The sequence below is a fragment of the Suricata suricatta genome, chromosome 9 (genome assembly GCF_006229205.1).
Source record: "Suricata suricatta isolate VVHF042 chromosome 9, meerkat_22Aug2017_6uvM2_HiC, whole genome shotgun sequence".
In the NCBI taxonomy this organism is placed as follows: Eukaryota; Metazoa; Chordata; class Mammalia; order Carnivora; family Herpestidae; genus Suricata; species Suricata suricatta.
This window is the reverse complement of record NC_043708.1, coordinates 120262917-120287027: the sequence shown is the minus strand read 5'-3', so window position 1 is coordinate 120287027 and position 24111 is coordinate 120262917. Positions and strand designations below refer to the sequence as shown.

At 42.0% G+C, this 24111-nt stretch overlaps 2 long non-coding RNA genes across 2 annotated transcripts; one reads left to right on the top strand and one right to left on the bottom strand.

Moving 5' to 3' along the window:
• Window positions 1-5883: 5883 nt before the first annotated feature.
• On the bottom strand, window positions 5884-8064 carry LOC115301914. Its single transcript, XR_003913353.1, has 3 exons — window positions 7450-8064; window positions 7276-7320; window positions 5884-6256 (listed from the first exon to the last, which is right to left on the bottom strand). It is a non-coding gene; the product is annotated as an uncharacterized LOC115301914 (long non-coding RNA).
• A 1076-nt stretch (window positions 8065-9140) lies between these two features.
• Window positions 9141-10572, top strand: LOC115301915. The gene is made up of 2 exons (XR_003913354.1): window positions 9141-9229; window positions 9987-10572. It is a non-coding gene; the product is annotated as an uncharacterized LOC115301915 (long non-coding RNA).
• The last annotated feature ends 13539 nt before the right edge of the window (window positions 10573-24111 follow it).

Below are 24111 nucleotides of genomic sequence, written 5' to 3'. Positions count from 1 at the left end.
TTAAAATTTATGATTTTATAATATGATATATTTATAATATAATTAGTTTATATATATATATATTCAGTTTTGTTCAGAAGAATCAGTTGTTAAACATTTATTAGCACATCTCTGTACTGGAGTTTTCTCCTTTGATTTGTTTTCTCCTTCTCTTTTCATTAATACATAATTTCTTCTTTACCTGAACAAGTTTTTTTTTCTTTTCCCCACCAAGATTACTACATTCCACTCTAATCTGACTATTTTATTTACCCTTTTGTTCATGTTTACTTTGTTCCAAATTCTGGCACTGAGAAGAGAAAGAAAGGAAAGAGGAATGAAGGGAAGAAAGGAGGAAAATAATAGTGAATGAATTAATAATGAAAATAAAGCACATCTTGTCTTCCATGTATAAATACCAAAGTGCACTACACCTTACTCAGACATTATTCTGGAGTCAGGACAAAAGTATTAGACAAGAGTTTCATCACCCACTGTTCCTAGGATGTTGTATCATAGACTTGTTTTGTATTTGATGCTACTCAACAATGAGTGTGGTCACGGTGGTTATGCCTTTCTTTGTATATGCATCTGCCCCTGTGTCGTTATTTCTCATGTATTTTAAGGCACTTGGAAAAATCATCTAGGCCTTTATTTAAACTCTTTAGTTATTCTCTGAGCTCTTGATTGTTAGTGGCTAACTTGAGGAGGCAGTGATGTAGTTAATTCAATACAACGTGTCAGTCCCAAATTTACTTACTTTGGACAACAGATCCATTTTTACAGTTTATAATTGAGTGTGGCATCTACTGTTTTTGTAGCAATTTGTAATTCAAAAGATCATGCAGTTATCCACATTTTCATTTCATCCCTGACCCCAATCATATCACAAGTTGTTACAAAGCAGCTTTTCAGGGATAGGAAACAAAATGAAATATTTTGGTTTAAAGGATGGCTAAACCTGGTTGTTAAGGATTTAAAAATGAATTTAGACATTTAAAGAAGAGCTAATATTCTTCTCAAACTGTTCCAAAAAACAGAAATGGAAGGAACGCTTCCAAACTCATTCTATGAAGCCAGCATTACCTTGATTCCAAAACCAGACCAAGACCCCACTGCAAAGGAGTTAACAGGCCAATATCCCTGATGAACCAGGATGCGAAAATCTCAACAAGATGCTAGCAAATCGAATCCAACAGTACATTAAAAAAATTATTCACCATAGTCAAGTGGGATTTATTCCTGAGCTGCAGGGCTGGTTCAATATTCACAAATCAGTCAACATGAGGCACCACATTAATAAGAAAAAGGATAAGAACCATATGATCCTTTCAATAGATACAGAAAAAGCATTTGACAAAATACAGCATCCTTTCATGATAAAAATGTGCAAAAAAGTAAGAACAGAAGGAACATACCTGAACATCATAAAGGCCTTACATGAAAGGCCTCCAGCTAATATCACTCTCAATGGGGAAAAACTGAGAGCTTTCCCCTACAGTCAGCAGTACCACAGGGATGTCCATTATCATCACTGTTGTTCAACATAGTACTACAAATCCTAGCCTTCAACAATCAGACAACAAAAAGAAATAAAAGGCATACAGATTGGCAAAGAAGTCAAACTTTTACTCTTCACAGATGACATGATCCTCTACATTGAAAACCTGAATATTCCACCAGAAAACTGCTAGAACTGACAGTGAATTCGGCAAAGTCACAGGATATGAGATCAATGTACAGAAATAGTTTCATTTCCATACACCAATAATGAAGCTGCATAAAGAGAAATCAAAGATTTTTATCCCATTTACAATTGCATCAAAAACCGTAATGTATCTCCGAATAAACCAACCATAAAGGTAGAAGATCTATACACTGAAAACTATAGAAAGCTTATGATAGAAATTGAAGAAATCATAAAGAAGTGGAAAATCCATGCTTATCATTTGGAAGAACAAATATTGTTAAAATGTATATACTACCCAAAGCAATCTACACATTCAATGCAATCCCTATCAAAATAACACCAGCATTCTTCACAGCACTAGAACAAGCAATCCTAGAATTTGCATGGAACTATAAAAGACCTTGAATAAGCAAAATAATGTTGAAAAAGAAAACCAAAGCTGGAGACATCATAATCCCAAACTTTAAACTGAAAGCATCAAGAGAGTATGGTACTGGCACAAAATAGACATATAGATCAATGGAACAGAATATAGAACCCAGAAATGGACCCACAAATGTATAGCCAACTAATCTTTGAAAAAATCGGAAAGAATATCCAATGGGGGAAAAAAGGTCTCTTCAGCAAATGGTGTTGGGAAAACTGCACAGTGACATGTAGAAGAATGAACCTGAGCCACTTTATTACATCATACAGAAAAATAAACTTAAACTATATGAAAGGCCTAAATGTGAGACAGGAAACCAAGAGTAAACAGGCAGCAACCTCTTTGACCTTGGCTGCAGCAACTTCTTACTAGACATGTTTCCAGAGGCAAGGGAAATAAAAGCAAAAATGAACTATTGGGATCTCATCAAGATAAATATCTTCTGCACAGAGAAGGAAACAATCAACAAAACTAAAAGACAACTGATAGAATGTGAGACAACATTTACAAATGACGTTAGTATCTAAAATCTATAAAGAATTCATCAAACTCAACAAAAAAACCCCAAATAATCCAGTGAAGAAATGGGCAGAAGCCATGAATAGACACTTTTGTAAAGAAGACATCCAGATGGCCAAGAGAAACATGAAAAGATGCTCAACCTCACTTAGCATCAGAGAAATACAAATCAAAACCAAAATGAGATACCACCTCAAGCTCCAAATGACTAAAATTAACAACTCAGGCAACATCAGATGTTGGCGAGGATATGGAGAAAAGGGAAGAGTTTTGCACTGTTGGCAGGAATGCAAACTGGTGCAGCCACTCTGGTAAACAGCATGGAGGTTCCTCAAAAAAATTAAGCCTAGAACTACCTTATGACCCAGCAATTGCATTACTAGGTCTTTTTCCAAAGGATCCAAAATGCTGATTTGAAAGGGCACATGCACCCCAATGTTTATATCAGTGCTATCAACAATAGCCAAATCATGGAAAAAGCCCAAATGTCCATTGGGCTGATGGACTGATGAATTTTAGACATATAAATTTTAGAATGTGCTATCTCTGTCTCCATAAACTATTGCCAAGATTTTAATAGGAATTATTTTAATTTCATGTAGCAGTTTGGAGAGAATTGATATCTTTCTGTGTTGAATCTTCCAATCCATGAATATGGTATATCTCTCCCTTTATTTATATCTTTTTAAATTTTTTCAACTGCAGTTCATAATTTTTAGCATACAGATCCTCTACATACTTGTTAAATATATATTTAAATATTTTGTTCTCTTTGGATTGATTGTAAATGACATTGGTTTTTTAGTTCTCTATGTTTATTGTTACTATATGGAAATGTGAATGATTTTTATGTGTTGATTTTATATTCTGTGATCTTGCTGAATTCATTTTTTAGTTCTAGGAACTTTGTTGATAGATTCCCTGGGATTTGCTTCTAATATGTGTGCATTTTATTTTTCTTTCTTCCCTATTTGCACTGGCTAGAATTTCTAGTATTATGTTGTGTAAATGTGGTGAGAATGGATGTGTTTGCTTTATTTGTAATATTAAAGGGAAAGCATCCTACCTTCCATCATTAATGTAATGTAAACTACAGGACTTTTGAATACAGTGTGTGTGTGTGTGTGTGTGTGTGTGTGTGTGTGTGTGTGTATGTGTTTCAGAATGAGATAATTTCCTTCTATTCCTAATTTGCTGGGAAGTTTTTAAATGAATAGGTGTTGGATTTTGTTGAATGTTTTTTGTTATTAATTAATATAATCACATGATTTTTCTTATTTGGTTTACCAATATAGTGGGTTACATGGATTGATTTTTTTAATAGTTTATTGTCAAATTGGTTTCCATATAACACCCAGTGCTTCTCCTCACAAGTGCCCCCCTCCATGACCATCACTCCCTCCCTCCTCCTCCCCCTTCAGTCCATGGTTCCTTTTCTGTATTCAGTAGTCTCCCTTGATCTGTGTCCCTCGCTCTCCCCTGCTCTCTTTTCCCCTTCCTCTCCCCATGGATTGATTTTTAATGCTAACCAGTTTTATATATACCTAGAATAAATGTTTTCTGGGCATGGTGTATAATCATTCTTATACATCTTTTTAGACTTAATCTGCTAGTGTTTTGTTGAGGATATTTTGCATCAAAGTTCATGAGAGATATTGGTCTGTTATTTTTAAAATGTCTTTGTCTAGTTTTGGTATCAGGGTAATAATGGCCTCATAAAATGAGGTGCAAAGTTTTCTCCTCTCTTTTCTGGAAGAGATTGTGTAGAATTGGTGTTAGTTTTTCTTAAGGTGTTTGATAGAATTTTTTTAATGAGTCCATTCAGGCCTAGAGGTTTCCTTTGGGGAAGGTTTAAAATTCTGAATTTTTCTCCTTTAATAGTTACAAAGCTATTAAAATGATCTATTTCATATTGGTTGAGCTGTGGTAGTTTGTGTATTCAAAGGAGTTGATTCATTTCATTTAAATAGTGAAATTTCTATATGTAGAGTTCATATTACTCTGTTATTATTTTAATGTCTTCAGAGTATAGTGATATCTCCATTTTCATTTCTGATATTGTCATATGTTATGTGCCTTTTATCTTTCTCCTTGTTAGAGATTTGTCAGTTTTCTTGCTCTTGCCAAAGAACTAGTTCACCAAACTAAGAGTGGTGGTAGTTAAAAGATAATTATTTGTCAGTTTTTGTATTTTTTGATTTGTACATTTTTAATTGATATGGGCTTTGAGTCATTTTTTAAGTCATGAATATACATTGCTAATTTATGCATCTTGCTTTTTTCTTTATGAGTTAAAAACTAAATAGTATATTAATCTGCTTATAAAGACAAGAATCTTTTTTCTCCTTTTTTTCCTATTGTAAAATACACATACATAAAATTTACCATTTTATCCATTTTTAATTATATAATTCAGTGGCCTTAAGTACATTCACACTGCTGTGTAACCATCACCACTATCCATTTCCAGAACTTTTTCATCCTCCTGAACAGAAACTCTGTCCGTTAAGTAGTAACTCCCTGTTTCCTGCTCCCCACAGCCTCTGGCAGCCACTACTCTTACTGTCTCTACAATTTTGTCTACTGTAGGTACCTCATATTAAATCATACAATATTTGTCTTTTTGTTTCTGGCTTATTTCACTAAACATAATATTTTCAAGGTTTTTTTCTTTTAACTGGTTAGTTTAGCCTATTTATGTTTATTTATGAGAGTTTTGTCATTCCTATTGACTTGTATATGGTGTATTTAAATATTCACAATATGCCTCAGACCTGCAGAAATGCAGTCCTCGTTTTCTGTAATGCAGCTCAACTTGGGACGTGTCCACTGATTTGGGAAAAATAAATTTGACTCTTATTACTGCCCAGTGATTTAGTCTCTGTCAGTTTAAACAATCTCTCCTCCAAGATTAACTCCATCTCTTTTCCGAAGGTGTTTAGCCCTTCGGCACTTCTTCCCTCTGCATCTTCTCCTTTCCTGTCCCGAGTGTTGTCTAGGTGTGGGAGAAGCAGATTTAGCATCACAGCAGTGGGGGTGGGCAGCTTGGCGCCCATTCTGTCTGTCCTGCAAGCCCTTTCGGAGTCTCAGCAGGGTCTCAGCACAACACCTACCTGCTTGGGATTCGCCCGTCTCTTCTCAGGACCACCTAGGGCACCAAGGAATTCGGGGACCCCCTCACGTCCTGTGTGTCCCTTATGAAAGTAGATGTGAGGGCAACATCTCAGACCCTCTCATCCTACGGATGCCACTCCTTTACTTTTACTGCCTTGCAACTGTCCCAGGTTAGCTCCCAACAAAGGACACAGACCCACAGATGCACACCAACGTGTCTAGGACTTCTTGGGGCTCATCTCCCTTCTCCCTTGTTCTCAGCCTGATGTTAGAGGTGTGAGGAGAGTTCTGGGCCTCTAAGATGGGAGCCTGGGTGAATTCTGACCTTCCAAGCAGGTCAAGGCCGGTCTTTCTTGGGAAACTCTAGCTTAGGCCACATCCTTGGTCATGATTCTTCTAGCCAGTCCTGCACCCTGCTGCTCCCTGGAACTCTTCCTTCTCTTGGGATCCCGCACACGTCCATGACAGGAGCTCAGGAAGCATTTGCTGAGTGCTGGTCTGAGCAGGGTCTTCACGGCAAACCCATCCTGTGTGTGACAGTCCAATTCACTTAGCCAAAATAATTGAATTAATAATTTCCTGATGCTGTCTGTTATTGTTTTAAAAAGTCATCTATAACTTTTATGAGCCAGTTATTTTCTGTCATTTCTCAGGACTCCAGGTTGAGATCCTCAATGACACATTTTGGAGAAGGACCTTAATTTTCTGACTATCTCATTTTTTCCAAAGCCTGTTAGAATTTTTTCTTGAGGCTCCCTAGCCACATTTATTACCACCACTCTGTCTCGGAATTGAAAGCATCCAGTAACCAAGCCAACACCAATTATGTAGCCACAGCCTTCAGAAGAGCCCCACAGTAACCAGGGCAACCCTGATTTAGCTTCATAGTGATGAATAATAAATCAGAGAGCACAGGGCCATAGGCTGGGGCTGGTGGAAGTGCCTGACTGTAAAGATGCAGGGAGAGTTGGCAGAAAGTACACAGCGCCTCTGGAGGTCTTGTGGGACTGGGCTCCTTCATAGCTTACACTGTTGCCAAAGGGTGTAGCTTTTATCCTACTAATCAGGGGTCAAGAAGAGTCGTGGTGTCATGGCCTCCCTTGGCTTCACAAGAAACTTAGTATTTGACTGCCCTTTGTGGTTTGTCCTGACAACACAGAATCTTCCCCTTGGTAGCAGCGTAATTCTGTTTCAATTCACCTCCGTGCGGGAGTGCCATTATCCTGGCTAAAGAAGCGAGTTGAAAGACCCGCCCGCATCCAGCTCTGTGCTGACGGCTCAGAGCTTGGAGCCTGCTTCAGATTCTGTGTCTCCCTCTCTTTCTCTGCCTATCCCCTGTTTGCACTCTCTCTCCCTCTCTCTCTCTCTCTCAAAAATATACATTAAAAATTTTTTTTTACAAAAAGGGGAAGGAGAGGCAGGGAGGCAGCCTGTGCTTCTCTGAGCATTGACACATGACCCGGGGCCTAAGTCAAGGAAGCACCGTGAGAAGCAGAGGGAGGGGGGTTTCAGGAATGGGAGCAGCAGGGAGGAGGGCCGAGGCTACCTGGATGAGGCTGAAGACCAGGAAGGAGGCCATGCAGACGGAGCCCTGTGGGTGGAGAGAGGCACAGGGATGGAGGCTCTCAGAACTCACCCCGCAGCCCTTGCTGCATGTCCCGCTCTGTGTGTCCCATGTACTCAGGCCCTAGGGCTTCTCTCCACTGTACTTGACACCTACCTTGGGGGGAGACCACTGTGCTGTCTGTCCTTTGGTGGTTCTGTTTCTGTGACTCCGTGTTTGGGGCACTTTGTGACCTGTTCACTCTGTCTCTCCAGTCTCCGCCACCTGCTAGGGGATGCTTCCTTGTCCCTGTAAGCTGTGGGTGGGACTGATTCACTGCCCTGCCTCCCGCAGTTCATGGAAATGTAAGAAGAACTTGAAGGCGAACCACTGTCTGCCCCAGCAACGTGGACTCCAGTAGAACATCTAGCACATGGCAACGTGTGGAGGTGTTTTCTCTTTGGCCTGGACCTCTCTGGTTCTCTGAGCATATGCGGGGGCTGCCTGGTGTGTGAGGACAAGGCAGGAAGGCAGCTCGGAATGGGCAGCTTCAGACTTAATCCTTTTCGGGACCTCTCCACCCTCGCTGGCCCTCTGTCACCGGTGCCTTCTCTGGAGGAGGGTCTTCATTCTGCTGAGATGTGCAGGGTATGGAGGGAGGAGGCCACCTTGCAGGGGCTGGAGAAGGAGCTGGAGACCCGGGTGCTTCAATCTCAGGTGACTTTTCTTGCCCCTCCACCTCCTGGCCTATGGGTCCAGCGTTGTATTTAGCAGGTCTTTAATATCTGCTCCAAGTATGGTCTCTAGAGGGGAAAAAAATAGTGATTAAAACCAGCTCCTTCTCGATGGAGCCGACTCCCAGACTGCTGAGGGAGAAGCCAGATGCAGACTCACTCCGGCCACGAGACTGGGCTTGAGAGCAGCTCCCACCAAGGACCTAGAGAGCCTGGAACTGGAAACTTTTCAAGAAAAGCTAGAAAATAAGATTTTTATGTGAAGTTCTCCAGTTTTACTCTCAAACACTAGGTGAATTCCCCCAAGAGTAAAAGAAAGTAAAAATTAAAAAAAAAAAAAATCACTGCCCAATGCCCCGAGGGTAACTAGTCTGGAGCCTAGCCCAGGTCCTTCCTCTCTTGGTTCTTACAAGATACTGTTGCAAGATTTTTTATTTTTTATATTTGGCCTCAATACCCAGGGTTCATCATCTCGCTGCTTCGAAGACTGAAGAGGTAGACACAGAATAAAATGAGCAGCAAGCAAAAGTTTATTAGAGTGTGAGATGAGAAAGGAAGACTAATTTGAAAGCTCTCTTCACAGAGAGGGGACAATTCGGAAATGAATGCCCATGACTATAGGCAAGGAACTTTGTTTTATAGGGTTTTGATTTGCCCCTTCCCTCCCCCCCCCCCACCTTGTACCTTCTCAGGTCCTACGCTTATTGTCTAGGTAACTCTAAGTGCCTAGTCATGCCTTTTTGATTGGTTCATTTCTGTTGTACGAGGAGTGGTCTATGGCCATACTGTTCCTTGTGGGTCATAAGTTTTATGGTCTAACTATTTTTAGTCAGGTCTTTTGTCGGTTTCCTAAGGGATACCAGAGGGGTGTAGGTGGTGTCTGTTACGTTTCTTAAAGAGGAACGTTATGCCTGAGGGAGTTTGCTCGTGGTTGGATGCTCCCAGCGTTGCTTTAAAATAGGTTTTCCCTACCCAGGGACCTCAGGCCCTTACCTTTCCCTCTCTGCCTGTTTCATCCTGTCTTTCCCTGTCATAATACCCTCCCCATTATTGGATATGCTCACAGCACTGAAATTGATGAGCAGATCATCATTTGTTAAGGGTCAGTTAGAGGTCTAGTGCTATAGTGGTAGCTTCAGTTTTACCTAGAAACACACCACAACACTGAGCAGTGGGTTTTCATGTATGGCCCTCAAAGTTGTGAAAATATCCCATCCCATTAGGTAAGAGACCAGAAAGAATTTAAAACTAATACAAATTTTCTTCTTTATTTGTTAATATTTATGTTATGTTCTGGGGATGAACAGATACTAGTCAACAGGAATTTGTTCTATAAATCATGATTTCAAGTGGCAAAAGCAGGAAGGAGCCATCAGCCCTGAACTCGCCCCCCTAAAGTAGGGGGTGTGGAGGGTAAAGGAGGCCTCCAAGCTGCTCCTGAGCATGAGTTACTGAGATGTGAATGGATGTTCTTTTTTATATTTATTTATTTATTTTGAGAGAGAGAGAGCACCAGCATGGGGAAAGGCAGAGAGAGAGGAAACACACAGATAGAGAGAGAGAGAGAGAGAGAGAGAGAGAGAGATAGAGAGAGAGAATCCCAAGCAGGCTCCATGCTGTCAGCACACAGTCTGACCCGGGCCTTGATCCCACAAACCGTGAGATCATGACCTGAGCCAAAATCCAGATTCAGATGCTTAATCAAGTGAGCCACCCAGGTGCCCCTGAATGGATGCTCTTTTAAAAAGAAGGACCAAGGGGACTACATGGCCTAGATCATTAAAACCATGAGAAGCCATGCATAGAGGGAGTCCCCTTTAATTTTTTAAAACACTATTCCCCTAGTTAATTTGGCCACAGAACCTCATTTAGCTTCTTTCCAATTTTTTCTGTTTTTCCAAACATGGCTGCTGCAAACATTCTTGTTTGGGCCTTTCTGGAAAAAAAGCACTAAATGCTTCTCATTTTCGTGTTAACCAGCGCCATTGTTCCAGCCCTTTCCCTCTTTCTGCCAGCCACTTGGAGCTCTGCTTTGATTACAGTGGGAATGAAATTTCAGTCTGGACTAAAAATGCAAGTCTACGTATGTAATTAACCAAAGGTGCCTCAGAAGGAGAGGAAGGTGCAGCCCCTCCCCTGCAGGTCCAGAAGAGGAGCCTCTGTGTTCAACTAGTTCCGCGCTTCTCCAGTGAGGGGAACATCTCAAGAAGAGCTGTCTCACTTTCCTGTGCTCGGGAGACTGGTGTGAAACATTCATGGCTTTCCAACTTACTCTATCCTTGAAAGTATCACTTGAACAAACAGGTCTTGTAAAAATTCCCAAGACTGTGGAAATCATTGTCATGTCCTGTGAAGATAACCTTCAAAGACGGCTAGGAGTCTGGCTTGGTGTTCTCATGGACCATTGCTGTCTGGCAGGAGTGTTGCAAATGGGACCTTCAAGTATCCACACTCCCTAGATTCTCTTCTCTCATCAGGATGGAAATACATGATGAAAATTTTGAATAGATGTAGTATAACTACACAAAGACGAAAATAAAGGTAAAATAGCTGATGATATAAATGACAAGGAGAACGTTTTTCCCCCTAAAAGATCAGGGAAGGTTACAAAGGCCTAATTGTATGATCTATATACATGTAAACATATGAATATGTATTTTAATTATATATGATATATACACATATGTACATATGTGTATATATTTTTTAACAAAGAAAGAAACTTTCTTTAAAAATTTTTTTCAATGTTTATTTATTATTTTGAGAGAGAGAGAACAAGCAGGGGAGAGGCAGAGAGAGGGAGACACAGAATCCGAAGTAGGCTCCAGGCTCTGAGTTGTCAGCACAGATCCCCATGTAGGACTCGAACTCACAGATTGTGAGATCATGACCTGAGGTGATGTCTGATGCTTAATCCACTGAGCCACTCAGGCGCCCCTAATGTATATTGTTACAAAACAAAATCCAACTGAGTGTATATGAAGATCTAGTTGGTTTTATTGCATGTTTCTTGAATGAGGCAGCACCCCTTCTGGTAGGTAGAGGGGAGCTCTGAGGAGTTGTGCAAAACTTGGGCAGGTTTCTGTAGGAAGGAGGGTGAGGTAAGGAGTCAATAGGAAGGGAGGAGAAAGGGCTGTTCCAGGTCGCTTTCTCTTAGGGAGAGGAACAAGGGGTCCTCTCCTGCCCATGACCTCATCTTCTTTAGGGGATGGAGAGGGCCCCATGACAGATGACCTCCTTGGTACTGACCAGAAAATTCCTCACTGACTGGGTACAACTCAGTCAACTGAGTACAACTCCTTTCAGAGAGAAGGTTCAACTGCAGTTAGGTTAGATAGTAAGCCGTGGTTTGCGGACTCGGGGCTTGAACCTACGTATGCCATTTGGGGCGCGTGGTTTTCTTTGTAACAATATAAGCTACAATCAAAGTCCTATCTTTTATTAGGAATTAGATAACTTTTTTTAAATTGTTTTGTATACACGTACATATGTACACACACACACAAATAACTTTAAAAAAAACCTAGATTCTCATCAGCTTTGGGGTTTTAAAAGAATACTTTTTATATTGTCCCTTTGAGGCTTGTTCCAAAGCGTAATTAAAGAAGGTTGGAGGTCTTCTCCTCTATCAGCAATATGAGTGCACTTCCTGTACCGTGTCTGTGTTCTAATGTACTTTCATTATTAGAAACACCGACCCGTCATAACTGCTAAGCTTCTTTGATGGTGTAAAATGTCATAAGGAAAGCAGTATGAGGACTGAAAAAACTCTGTCAGTGTAAAGATGGAAATTTAAATTCTAATGAGTTTGGACGGATAAACCTAAGGGAGCCTTCCTGGTGCGAGATGAACCTGGTCAAGCCGCAGCCTTGGGGCTCTCCAGCAGGCTCTGGGCCCGGGGGGGGGGGGGATCCCTGGGGGTGATGTGGGGCAGGAGGAATGTTGGCCTGGAGTGTGAGTTGTAGATGCTGGGTGGCTGGGGGAGTGGGCTCCACAGTGGCTGGTTTGCATATGAAAGGCAGGTTCACAGACAAGTTGTTTACTACTCTGGTATTAACCAGCCCTGGGAACCACAGTTCCTCCAGGATCTAGAAGGGCCCCAAGATGTCAGAGCATCAGATAATGCAAAACATAAACAAACATAATTAACATAGAACTTCTTTGAAGCTTCTAAAATCCGACTTAATTAATGCAATCAACACTTTGCGTCCATCTTTTTTGTATACTAACTCTACACCCGTGCATGCAGGTCAGAGTCGGTCCTGCCAGACCTCAGCACTGGGGTGAAGAAGGCAGTGCCTATCCTGCTTTGATAGGGAAAGGATTAGGACCTGAGGTCCCTGGGTGGAAAAACACATACTTTGGAACAACGCTGGGAGCATCTGGCTACAGCAAACCCCCTCAGGTGTAAGGTTCCTCTTGAGAATGTGACAGACACCCTCTACTCCCCCTCAGGTTCCCCTGAGGAATTTGACAAAAGACCTGACTAAAAATAAGTAGACCGTATGACCCACAAGGAACGTACAAGGGAAATGAGCCAACCAGGAACGGACAGCCCAGCACCTAGAGTTATCAAGCCAGTAAGGGTAGGAGTTGAGAAGGGAAAAGGGGGAAGGTTTGGTGGGTAGCCGACCAAAACCTTACAAAACAAAGACCCTTGCCTATTGTCACGGGCTTTCCTACTCTTCTTCCTTTCTGATCTCATATTTTACTAAGCGTGTGGCTGCTGCTCATTTTGTATCCACCTCTTTATTCTTCAAAGCAACGAGACAATGAACCCCGGGTATTGAGGTAAAAAAAATCCTGCAACACTGGGCGGTTTACACTCTGAGGGGGTGTCAGCGGGCAGTGTGCACAGCGCCCTGAGAGACGCTTGCACGCAGGGCACGGGGAACTCCAGCCTCAGGGTCCTGGGTCCCACTGGGGAGAGCAGAGGCGGCTCCCAGAATAGGGGATGCTTTGGCCAAGTCTTGGAAAACACTTGGAAAGTCTTGGAAATCCTGCCTTTGTATTCTTCACCTTGGGTAACGGCAACAGCGAGAGACGGGAAACAGCGTGTGTGCGAGGAACCAAAATCAAAATGAAACTTTCTTACTTGTTCCCACCTGAAGGTGTCCCCCTGACACAGTGCAGGTGTCCAGCTCCGTGACTTTGCACAAACCCCTAGAAGCAGCACCACGTGGAGAGACAACATGGCCAACACCCACAGGAGCCCTCGTCTTTCCTTCTCCTGGGGGCTCTCCCTCCCCAACAGTAGCCACTGTCTTAACCTCCATCAGCTTTCTTGGCTTTTAACATTCTAGAAATAGTGTCCTGTGTTGTAGTATTGTTTCCTGCTCTTTTCATTCTGCGTGTTTAGTGGAGTCCATCATCTCACTGCAAGTACCTCTGGCTTCTCACTGGATGGACATACCACAGTTTATTTCCCATCCTTCTCTTGACAGACATCAGGGTTATTTCCAGAGAGGCTGTGGAGGAGGGTGCTGCTGTGGATTTTCTAGTGCGCGTCTACTGATGAACATCCCTATTTTCTGCTGGTCATGCCTCCAAATGCAGTCTCTGGGTCCCAGGGTACACATGTGTTTGGCTTTGGCAGAAGGGGACAAACAAGTTTTCTAGAGTGGTTTGCACTGTCTCCACTTCCACCAGGAGTGTACGGGCGTCCCATTTGCTGAGGAATCTGGCATCTGTTGTGTGCTGGTGCCCCCCGCCCCCCACCATACCTGGGCTGTTACTTGGGGCAGAAGCACTGTGGGCAGAATCGCTTCTCCCAGCCGCTGGGCAGAGAGGCGAGGAGAGCACTGGGAACCCTTGTTATGTGCCAGCATTTCGTAGCCATTTCAAAGTAGACTATCCATGTTTAAGGAACAGGCTAGTTCTCCCTCAGCTGAGCATCAGCAGTTTATTCTTAGGTACATTCAGTCAGAAGCAAGTTTTTATTTTTTGTAGCCATTATCTGCTATCGTGTGGGGGTTTCACCTTGTGTGCCAGTGTTCAGCATCTGGCAGTGAGTGCTGAGGCTGTGTCTGGCCTCCATGGGGAGCAAGTATGAAAGCTGTTTGTACCAGGAGCCAAAGAGGGAAAGGACGGAATGTGTGTCTCGTGTTTGCCATCCCTTCTGAGTCCCAGTTCTCAAGAATTCTGCAACAGCAATTTGGGAAGAAAAAAAGGTAGAGTTAAAATATCATCATAATGCAGAATAAAGTGAATGCTGTCATTAAGAAATGGGCTGCCATGGAGTGCCTTGGTGGCTCAGTCGGTGGGGTGTCTGACATTGGCTCAGGTCATGATCTCCAGGTTCATGAATTCAAGCCCCACATCAGGCTCTGTGCTGACAGCTCAGAGCCTGGGCGCTGCATTGAATTCTGTGTCTCCCTCTCTCTCTGCCTCTCCCCCGCTAGCAGTCTGTTTCTGTCTCTCTCTCTCTCTCTCTCTCTCTCAAAAATAAACAAAAATTTTAAAAAATTAAAAAAAAAAGAGCCACCAAATCTGGGAGAAGACAAAGGTTTCAGTCATACTGTGGAGATCAGGAAAGTTTATACAAAGGACGGGAGTTGATTTGGGCCTTGAGGAATGTGAGGTTGGTTCCAAGAGGCAGTCCAGGGAGGGAACACTAGTAATTATAAAGGGCAGAGTGGAAATGTCTCAGCTTGTCCTGGGAACATAGGCGATTTGGTGTGTCTGAAACACAGGCAAAGTGGAGAAAAGATGCTGTGTGCTTAGAGCACAAGGTCTGGACTCAGTCCTGGCTATGACACTGACCCGCTCTGTGACTCCAAGCAAGCCACTTAACCTCTCTGAGCTCCATTTTCCTTGTTCGTAAAGATAGTGGAGATAGAGAGTTCTTAACACAGTTCCTGGCTCACACAGATTTCAATAACTGTCATGTCATAGACACCAATTATTCATCACAATACAGTGATTTTGTGTCCACTTATAGTTAAATGTAAATATACATGTGTATATATCTGAATATATGACAGTTGGAAAATTTCACTTCAAAATATTTGTGTTTTAGTGCTGAACAAAAGTCATTTTTTTAATCCTTTTTGTCTTATTTTCCCTATTAATATTATTTATTAATATTATTATTATTTTGGACAGAGAGAGAGCAGGAGAGAGGGGCAGAGGGAGAGAGAGAGAGAATCTGAAGCAGGTTCGATACTCAGCACATAGCCCAGCGTGGGACTTGATTCCACAACCCTGGGATCCCACAACCTTGAGCCAAAATCAAGAGTCAGACACTCAACTGACTAAACCACCCATGGGCCCCTGTATTTTCCCTTTTCTTTTTTCTCCTTTTTACTTTTATGTATAATTTTTTTAATGTTTATTTATTTTTGAGAGAGAGAGAGAGAGAGAGACAGAGTGCAAATGGCAGAGAGAGAGGGAGACACAGAATCTGAAGCAGGCTTCAGGCTCTGAGCTGTCAGCACAGAGCTCCATGCAGGGCTCAAACCCATGAACTATGTGATCGTGGCCTGAGCTGGGGTCAGATACTTAACTGACTGAGTCACCCAGCTGCCCCGCCCTCTTCTTTTTTAATATTTTTTTAATGTCTATTTTTGAGAGAGACAGAGCATGATCAGGGGAGAGGCAGAGAGAGGGAGACCCAGAATCCGAAGCAGGCTCCAGGCTCTGAGCTGACAGCACAGAGCTCAACGCAGGGCTCCAACTCACAAACTGCGAAACCGGGATCTGAGGTGAAGTTGGACGCTTAACTGACTGAGCACTGAGACGTCCCTGTATTTTCCCTTTGAAACCCTATAGGGACATTGGTAATTTCACTTTATATTTCTTAGAAATCTGGAAATTTCTAACTTTACCATATTTTTAGATTATTTGAAAAATGTACTCTGAAAGATTTTCTAAGGATAAATCCATCTTTACAATGCATCATGGTAACTGAATTGGTTTAAGAATTAACTTCACTAATGAAAAAGGTGTTCCCATTTCAAAGTCTTAAGGTGAGGTAGAATCAATGTATCCTCTGTGCCTATACATATTTACTTGACATTCTTTGCATTTTTCTTTCAAAATATTAAAGATTCAACTTGGCTGTGAGTTTTTTACATCCTAAACATTTCCCAAGAAATAAAAAATGGTAGGAAATATATAACTAATTATTAATAGTTTTTGTCCTTTTTTATTGTTTTCTTGGAGAAAATGTTCTAAAACTATTGTTAAATTACATGGATCTATTTTATTTTATTTTATTTTTTTAATCTTTATTTTAGTTTTGGGAAATAGAGTACAAGTGAGGGAGGGGCAGAGAAAGACGGAGACACAGAATTCGAAGCAGGCTCCAGGCTCTGAGCCTGATGCAGGGCTGGAACTCATGAACCATGAGATCATGGCCTGAGCCAAAGTTGGACACTTAACCAACTGAGCCACCCAGGTGCCCCACATGGGTACATTTTAAAAGGATTATTTTATCTTTAAGAAAAAAAATATCGGGGCACCTAAGTGGCTCAGTCAGTTAAGCATCCAGCTTCGGCTCAGGTCATGATCTCATGGTTCGTGTTTGAGCCCTGTGTCAGGCTCTGAGCCAACAGCTAGCTTAGAGCCTGGAGCCTGCTTCAGATTCTGTATCTCTCTCTCTCTCTCTCTGACCCACCCCTGCTCAAGCTGTCTCTCTCTTTCCCTCAAAAATAAATTTAAAAAAATTTTTTTAAATTTAAAAAAGAAAAAATATCAGCCAAGGCCCACATAGGTGAAATTCAAGTCACGAGAAAGCAGAAGCCATCCACATCTGGAATGTGGTCCGGGGCGGCAGAGGGGGACACGGTTCTATATGCTGTGGCATCTCCTCTAGACCATCAGATGTTGACTTGGCTATGGTCTCAGAGATTTTGTTATTTATTTATTTGTTTTCATCTGAATCCTTACAAGTTAATGGGAATTGAAGATACTGGCTTTTCAAATTCCCAGATAAGCCACAGTCTGCGGGTCGCACCTGGGGTCCTTCCTTGCTTCTCTGTGTGAGGCGGTTGCATAAGCACTTTCTCGGGAAGCTGTCTTTGCTCCCGCCTGGCCAGCAGGCTGGTTCTGTAGAAGCTGTTACTGCTCTCTTTCCTGGGGTGGGTGACCAGCTGAGGCAGAGTCATGGATATTCCAGAACTACCGCTGAGCTGTTGTACACCTTAAATTTACACAAGGTTAGATGTTGGATGTCTTTCAGCTTCAAAAAATACAGCTGAGACTTAGCTATTTCTGTAGCTGGGTGGGGGGCTGGGGCAGAAAGAGAGGGAGACAGAATCTGAAGCAGGTTCTTCAATGACAGTGCAGAGCCTGATGCAGGGCTCAAACCCATGAGATCATGACCTGAGCTGAAGTCGAGTGCTTAACTGATCGAGCCACCCAGGTGCCCCTATTTCTGCATTTTCAAATTCAGAGTCACAGGTTACCAGCCATGATTGTAAGGACAGGCTACCCTAAACCGCCCCCCCCCCCCGCCCCAGTCCCTGCCTAGGGAACAACTTGCCTGGAATATTCCTCCCGGGGCCCTAGGCCCCTGGAGGAGAACCAGGTCAGGAGGAGTAGCATGTGGGACTGTGTCACTAGCTTGAAAGGGAAGCTGGAGTGACCGTGATGTGCTGGCTTCCTCCCCAAGCCTGGCGGGAACCCACGATCTCTCCTAGGAGCAGATGATCCAGTCCCTACTGCCCCGAGCAAGGAAGGGCCTGAAAGACCAGGAAACGGTGCCAGCTGCAGGGGCTAACGTGGAAAATAGATTCAAATGCTTCGGAAGGACAGCTCCTGCAGTCACCAGCCCAGAGAGTCCCGCTAATGCGGAGCTCCCAGCAATACCACATTTGGGAGACCGTAGTGGAGAAGGTAGAGTTCGTTGGTCCTAAACTTCCTGTGTTCATGGTGCACTGGTGAGCTAAGTCAGTAATCATCACAGTGTGATGGTTATTATTTCTTTTTTTCAAACATTGTTATTGTGATATAATTCATATACCATACTAGTTACTCATTTAAACTGTACAACTCAGCAATTTCTAGTGTATCCACCAATATGTGTAACCATGACCACAGTCAATTTTAGAATACCTCAAGAAGAGCCCTGTACCCTAAGTATCATCCCCTGAAGCCCATATTCCTATCTCCACCCCCAGCCCCAAACAAGCACTAATCCACTTTCTCTGTATTGATTTTCCTGTGCTGGACATTTCATATGAATGGACTCCTATAATGTGTGGCTTTATGTGTCTGACTTCTTTCACTCGGCATAATGTTTACAGGATTCATCAGGTTGCAGCATCATCACTGAAGTTTCTGGGGTCTTGTGAGTGTCATTCCAGTGCCCTGAGTGTCCACCAGTATGAGAGTTACCGAGTCGTACATCAGTAGGGCCTGTGTTTTAGGAAACCTCCCCTGTGGCCAGCAGGGTGGCCACAGGGCAACAGAGGGCTCACTTAGAATAAGCAGGGCTGGGATTGGCTGAATTGAATTACAGAGTTTGGGAGATGTCGACAGATTAATGAGAATGCCTGCAAAACTGATGTAATGCTAGAAGTGTTCAAAGTAGGGGCAAATTTTTGCAAACCTATTCTCCAATTAAAGTAATAAAATGAAAACACCAACAACTAACAATATTTGCACTTTGCACTTTTAAACACAAAGCTCAGAGAACTTCTGTGGCTTGTCCTGGGTCCCCCCCTTAGCTGAGGGGACCCTGAGTGGGTCTGACTCTGTCCCTGATGCTTTGTTTTTCTCTGTGGCTTGGCAGGTTTGTCACCCTCAAGGACGGTCTGACCAGTTAGTGTCCCGGGATCCCTGGGCGGCCCCCAAGGTTCAGCCTTCCCTGCTGTGTTCCTTCTGGGAGTGTCTGAAGGTCACTGTCTGACTCTAAAAGAATCCAGGGGCCCCCCCCTCTGTTGTAGAAGCCCTTTGTACTCCCAGACAGGCTGACGGACCATAAATAAGGCGGGGCAGGCTGGCTGTGAAATGCTCCAAAGAGATTCATGAAAAATTACTGCAGCTTCATTTGCAAAGCTCTGCTGTGTCGTTCCCAGTGACCCGAACAACTGAGGGGCACTCCTGAAATAAATCTGTCAGCCTTCCGCACACCCAAGATGTTGAGGTCACAGAACTGATCAGGAGGTTTGCAGAGTTTTTCTTCCAATTAATCACAAACTTGGTGAAACAACTGATGGAAAAGATTTATTTTGATAGCTATTCCCTGGGGTCACCAAAGGGTTATTTGACATGATAATCTCTGCTTCCCAGCCAAGCTGGGTCTCTCCCTGCCTTTTTCCCCAAGGAAGCTATCTTGCCATTTACATGAGCTTCTTCAGTCTTCGTACCGAGGCAGAGGCATGATCATGTGAAATAATTCCTTGCATGTTTTTGAAATGGGGGAGAGCAGACTAGATCAGAACTCTGGACACTTTGTCCAGTTGATCAGCGGGAGGACTCACCAGAGCTAAAGGCAATGCTCCGAGATCCTGAGGTTGTGAATCCCCAGTGGTCATGGCATGATACGAACTTGCCAAAGTGTAACTTGACTCTTGCATATTAATATAGTTCCATGGTCCGAAGAAAAGGAAAACAAGCATCGGTGCATTTCTCATAGTTTGTGAGTTGATTAGACTCTAAACCAGAGGAGACTTTCCGGAGGACCGTTTGGCCCACTGTATTTTGGGCAACGTGCCTCCCCGTCGTGTGCATTTCCGGCGCCCAGCACACACTCAGCCGTGAGGCAGGCCTGTGAACAAAGCTGCTCCGACTGGAATTTCCAGAACTTGGGATTGTTAGCAGAGTCACCGAGAGGTGTGGGAAGTGAAGGACTTCCTCCCAGCTGCCCGTGTTTTAGGCCACCTGGATGTCCTCAGCTGCTGCCTTGTAAGAGTCCTTCTTTTGTTCATGCATAGAAAATCATCTATTTTTTCTAGATTTTTAAGTTTATTGGTGCAAAGTTATTCCTAGCGTTTTCTTCTCATTTTTAATCCCCTCCGCATTTGTATTTATGTCCCCTTTCTCATTCCTAAAGCTATAAGGGGTATTAAGTCTTTGCCAGTCTCCTGAAAACATATCCAGGAGTTCCAGACCCAAAACCTAGAAGGTCAGCAGCCCTGGTGGACATTGTGTGCGTGCCGTGGTTGCTCTGTGATCCAGGCCTGGCTAGCCGGAGACTTTGTCCTTATCTTTTATTTTGAGACTCTTTTAGCTTTCTGATATTCTTGGTTTGCTCTTAAAAGGACCCTGCACTCCATGTTTATGCAACTATCCTTTTGCATTTTCCTGGGTTTTTATTGTTTTAACTTAGATTCTTAGTCAAATATATTTTATTTTTATATGTTTTGAGACAATTATAGATGAATAGCTTACTGTGCCAGCACCATTATTAAGCAAACTGTCTTTTTCCTACTAAATTGAAATGCTGTGTTCTTCATACACTAAGTTCCTACGGATTATCAGTCTGATTCTGAAAATTTTCTATCTCATTGAACTCTTTATTTTAAAAAAATTTTTTTTAACATTTATTTATTTTAGAGAGACAGAGAGAGACAGATCATGAGCAGGGGAGGAACAGAGAGAGAGACACACACACACAGAATTGGAAGCAGGCTCCAGGCTCTGAGCTGCCAGCACAGAGGCCGACGCGGGTCATGACCTGAGCCAAAGTCGGACACTCAACCGACTGAGCCCCCCGGGCGCCCCCAGAACTCTTTATTTTTTTAAGCCGTGACTTTACTGTTTTGATCACAACATTAATATCTGTTAAGATGTCCACTGCTCCCATTATCACTTTCTGTTTCCAAAAATATTTTGGATAATTCTTACATGTTTGTTATTCTATAAACCTTTAAAAGTATTTTGTCCAGGGTGCCTGGGTGGCTCAGTTGGTTAAGCGTCTGACTCTTTGGCTCAGGCCATGATCTCATGGTTGTGAGATCGAGTCCCACGCTGGGCTCCATGCTCAGTGTGAAGCCTGCTTGGGATTTTCTCTCCCTCTCTGTCTGTCTGTCTGTCTGTCTCTCTCAAAATAAATGAATGAACGTTAAAAAATGATTTTGTCCAGTTGTATGCACTCCATTGGGATTCTGATTGGATGCCAGCACATGTGTGCATTCCTTGGGAAGGATTGACAGTTTTTAGGATATTACATCTTTCCATTTAGAAACAGGCTTTGCACCTCCACTGATTCAGGCAGGATGTGTCAGTGGGGGTTTTAAGTTACAAAGAAGCCAACTCAGTCTAGTTTTTACCTAGAAGGAGCCCAAAGAGTTCACAGAGCCTCCAGGATTGCCAGAAACCAAGTTTGTAAGCTATGAGGTCAGGTAAGGAAAGATGCTTCAAATTATACTCAGGAACTGCTTTGAGGAAGACCCCATCGTCACTGGCCTGGAACCCTGCCAGTTCCGGGACCCTGCTGACCCTAGGTTTTGGATACTGACTCCGGAACCTCACTTCCTGCCTCTTCTGGAATCTGGGTGTGTCCGCTGCCCCCTATTTCAGAATGGAGTCAGTTCAGTACATACCTCTGTGTCCCAAGCTCCCCCCTAAAGTCTCGTGCAGGAGTGTCTTATGGTAGAGCCCTCCTTCAAAGGCTTCTCCCAACAAGGCAGGCCTAGAAAGCATTTCTGGAGGAGGTAGAAGACTCAGAAGGTAAGTATTCCCCAAACTGAGGAAGAAGGCTTCATGGCAGTGGGTGGCCAGATCGAATGACCCATACCTACTATACCTGAGTTATCGCTATTTAATAACATTTTATATAGAGCTTCCCATTGGTAATTGTATTTTCATACTTAATTTATTTTATGTTTAATGTATTTTTAGGTATTTTGTATTTGTTACTATTAACTGAGTACAATATGTTTGTCAATTTTATTTTTTAATTTTTAAGTTTAATTTATTTTTTTAAATAATCTCTTCACCCAACATGGGGCTCGAACTCATGACCCCAGGATCAAGAGTTGCATGCTCCTCTGACTGAGCCAGTGAGGCACCCTGCCATTTTTATTTTTATTTGGTTATTCCTAGTACCATATTTATTATAATCAATATAGCAAATACTCTTAATTCCAGTTGTGGAGTTTTTTTGGTATATTCTCTTAGGTTATTTTCAATATTCAGTCATATCATTTGGAAAGAAAGATAATTCTGTCTTTTCCAGTATTTACACAGCTTACAATATTTTATTGTCTTATTGCATTAGCTAAAATCTTTCCATTAAAGATCAGAAACAACTCAGCTTGAAGTACCATTTTGGACTTCCCCTATCTTTTATAGTTACTGGACTTTGGGTTTACTGCATCTTTTGGATTCAGTGCAGTAGTTTATATTTTGCCAGGAAATTATCCAGGTCCTCTAGATTTTTGAATTTATGGCTGTAGACCTGCCTATATTCTTTAAATCTCCAACGTTCTATAGTTAAATCTCCTTTCTCGTTTCTAATGTTGTTTGCTTTGGCTTTTGTTTTGTTTTGTTTAATCCTACCCGAAGTTTGTCTATTCAAGAATTACCTTTAGGCCTTATTATCCTAATAGCTTTATGTGTATTCTCTATTCCATTACTTTCAATTTTTATGTTGAATTTTTTTTTGCTATTTTCTGTTAATTTGATTTTGTTCTTTTCCCAAGTTATGCATTCTATTTATTTTCAAGCAAGCCATTCATTTTTAATCTTTTCCCTTGAGAATATAAAACATATTTAAGAAAGTCCACAAAAAAAAAGTTCAGCAGTTTATCATGAGGCAAATATTCATGTGAACTCCACTAATATCTACAAATAGAGCATCCCCAGCAACCCACGGCCGTCCTTATGCACTCCTATTCACTGCCTTTCTGTTCCCAGCAAGGATAGTCACCATCCTAATTTTTATGATATCACATTTTTAAAAAATAGTTTATTGTCAAATTGGTTTCATACAACACCCAGTGCTCTTCCCCACAAGTGCCCTCTTCCTTCACCGCCACCTCTTTTCCCCCCTTCCCCTTCAACCCTCAGTTCATTTTCAGTATTCAATAGTCTCTCAAGTTTTGCATCCCTCTCTCTCCCCAACTCTCTCTCCCTCTTACCCTCCCCCTGGTCCTTCATTAGGTTTCTCCTGATTTTTATTTTCTTTATAGTTGTACCAACTATGCATGCCCCTCTGAACACTATAGTTTAATTTCTCTTGTTTTGGGAAACCTCATCTAAACAAAAACCTTTCATATTTCTTATTTTGTGTCTGGTTTCTTGCATTCGACTTTATGTTGTGCAATTTATTCACATGGCATATAGCCATAGTTCACTCATGCTCATTGCTTTATAATATTGCATGGTCTGAGTATAATATAATTCATTCATTCATTCCACTGTTGATGGATCTCAGGCATTTTTCTGTGTGATATTTGTATAATGTTGCTATCAACTTTCTACCACATGATTTTTGTTACCATTGCATGCATTTTTCTGGATTTGCTCTTAGAATTCGAATATCTATTGGATATTACATTAGACTGGGTAGGAATCTTCTTCAGTGTAAATGGTTAATGCAAGCTGTTTTACAAAGTCGTACCAGTTCACAACCCCAGTAGCAATGTATGAGTTCCTGTTGCTCCACATCCTTATCATCACTTGGTATTGTCTATTGTAATTACTTCTCAATTGTAGCCATTCTGGTGAGAGTATAACTGACATCATATTGTAATTTTGATTTCTATTTTTCAGATTACTGTTGTGGAGGGGCTTCTTACCACATGTTTCACATTGGGTTGTCTTTTCCTTAATGTTTGTGTTTTTGTTTTGGATATAAGTTCTCTGTACTTAGATGCAATGCAAAATCTTCTATTTTTACTCTCGTATGTGTATTATTTTATGAAAAGTTTTAAATTTTAAGTACATCAGTCATTTGTTTATGATTAATACATTTTGAGCCATGTTTAAGAAGTGTTTTCCTACTCCAAGGACATGAAGGTATTCTTTATTATCTTCTCACAGTTTTATTGCTTAGACTTTCATATGTTCATCTGTAGTCTATGATAAAAATGCTTTCATGAGCGATTATGAATATTCCTGAAATAAATGAATCAATAAAAAGCCTCAGCAAAGAAATAGAAGATATAAAGAGTCAAATGACAATTTTAGAACTCAAAAATGAATGAAATATAAA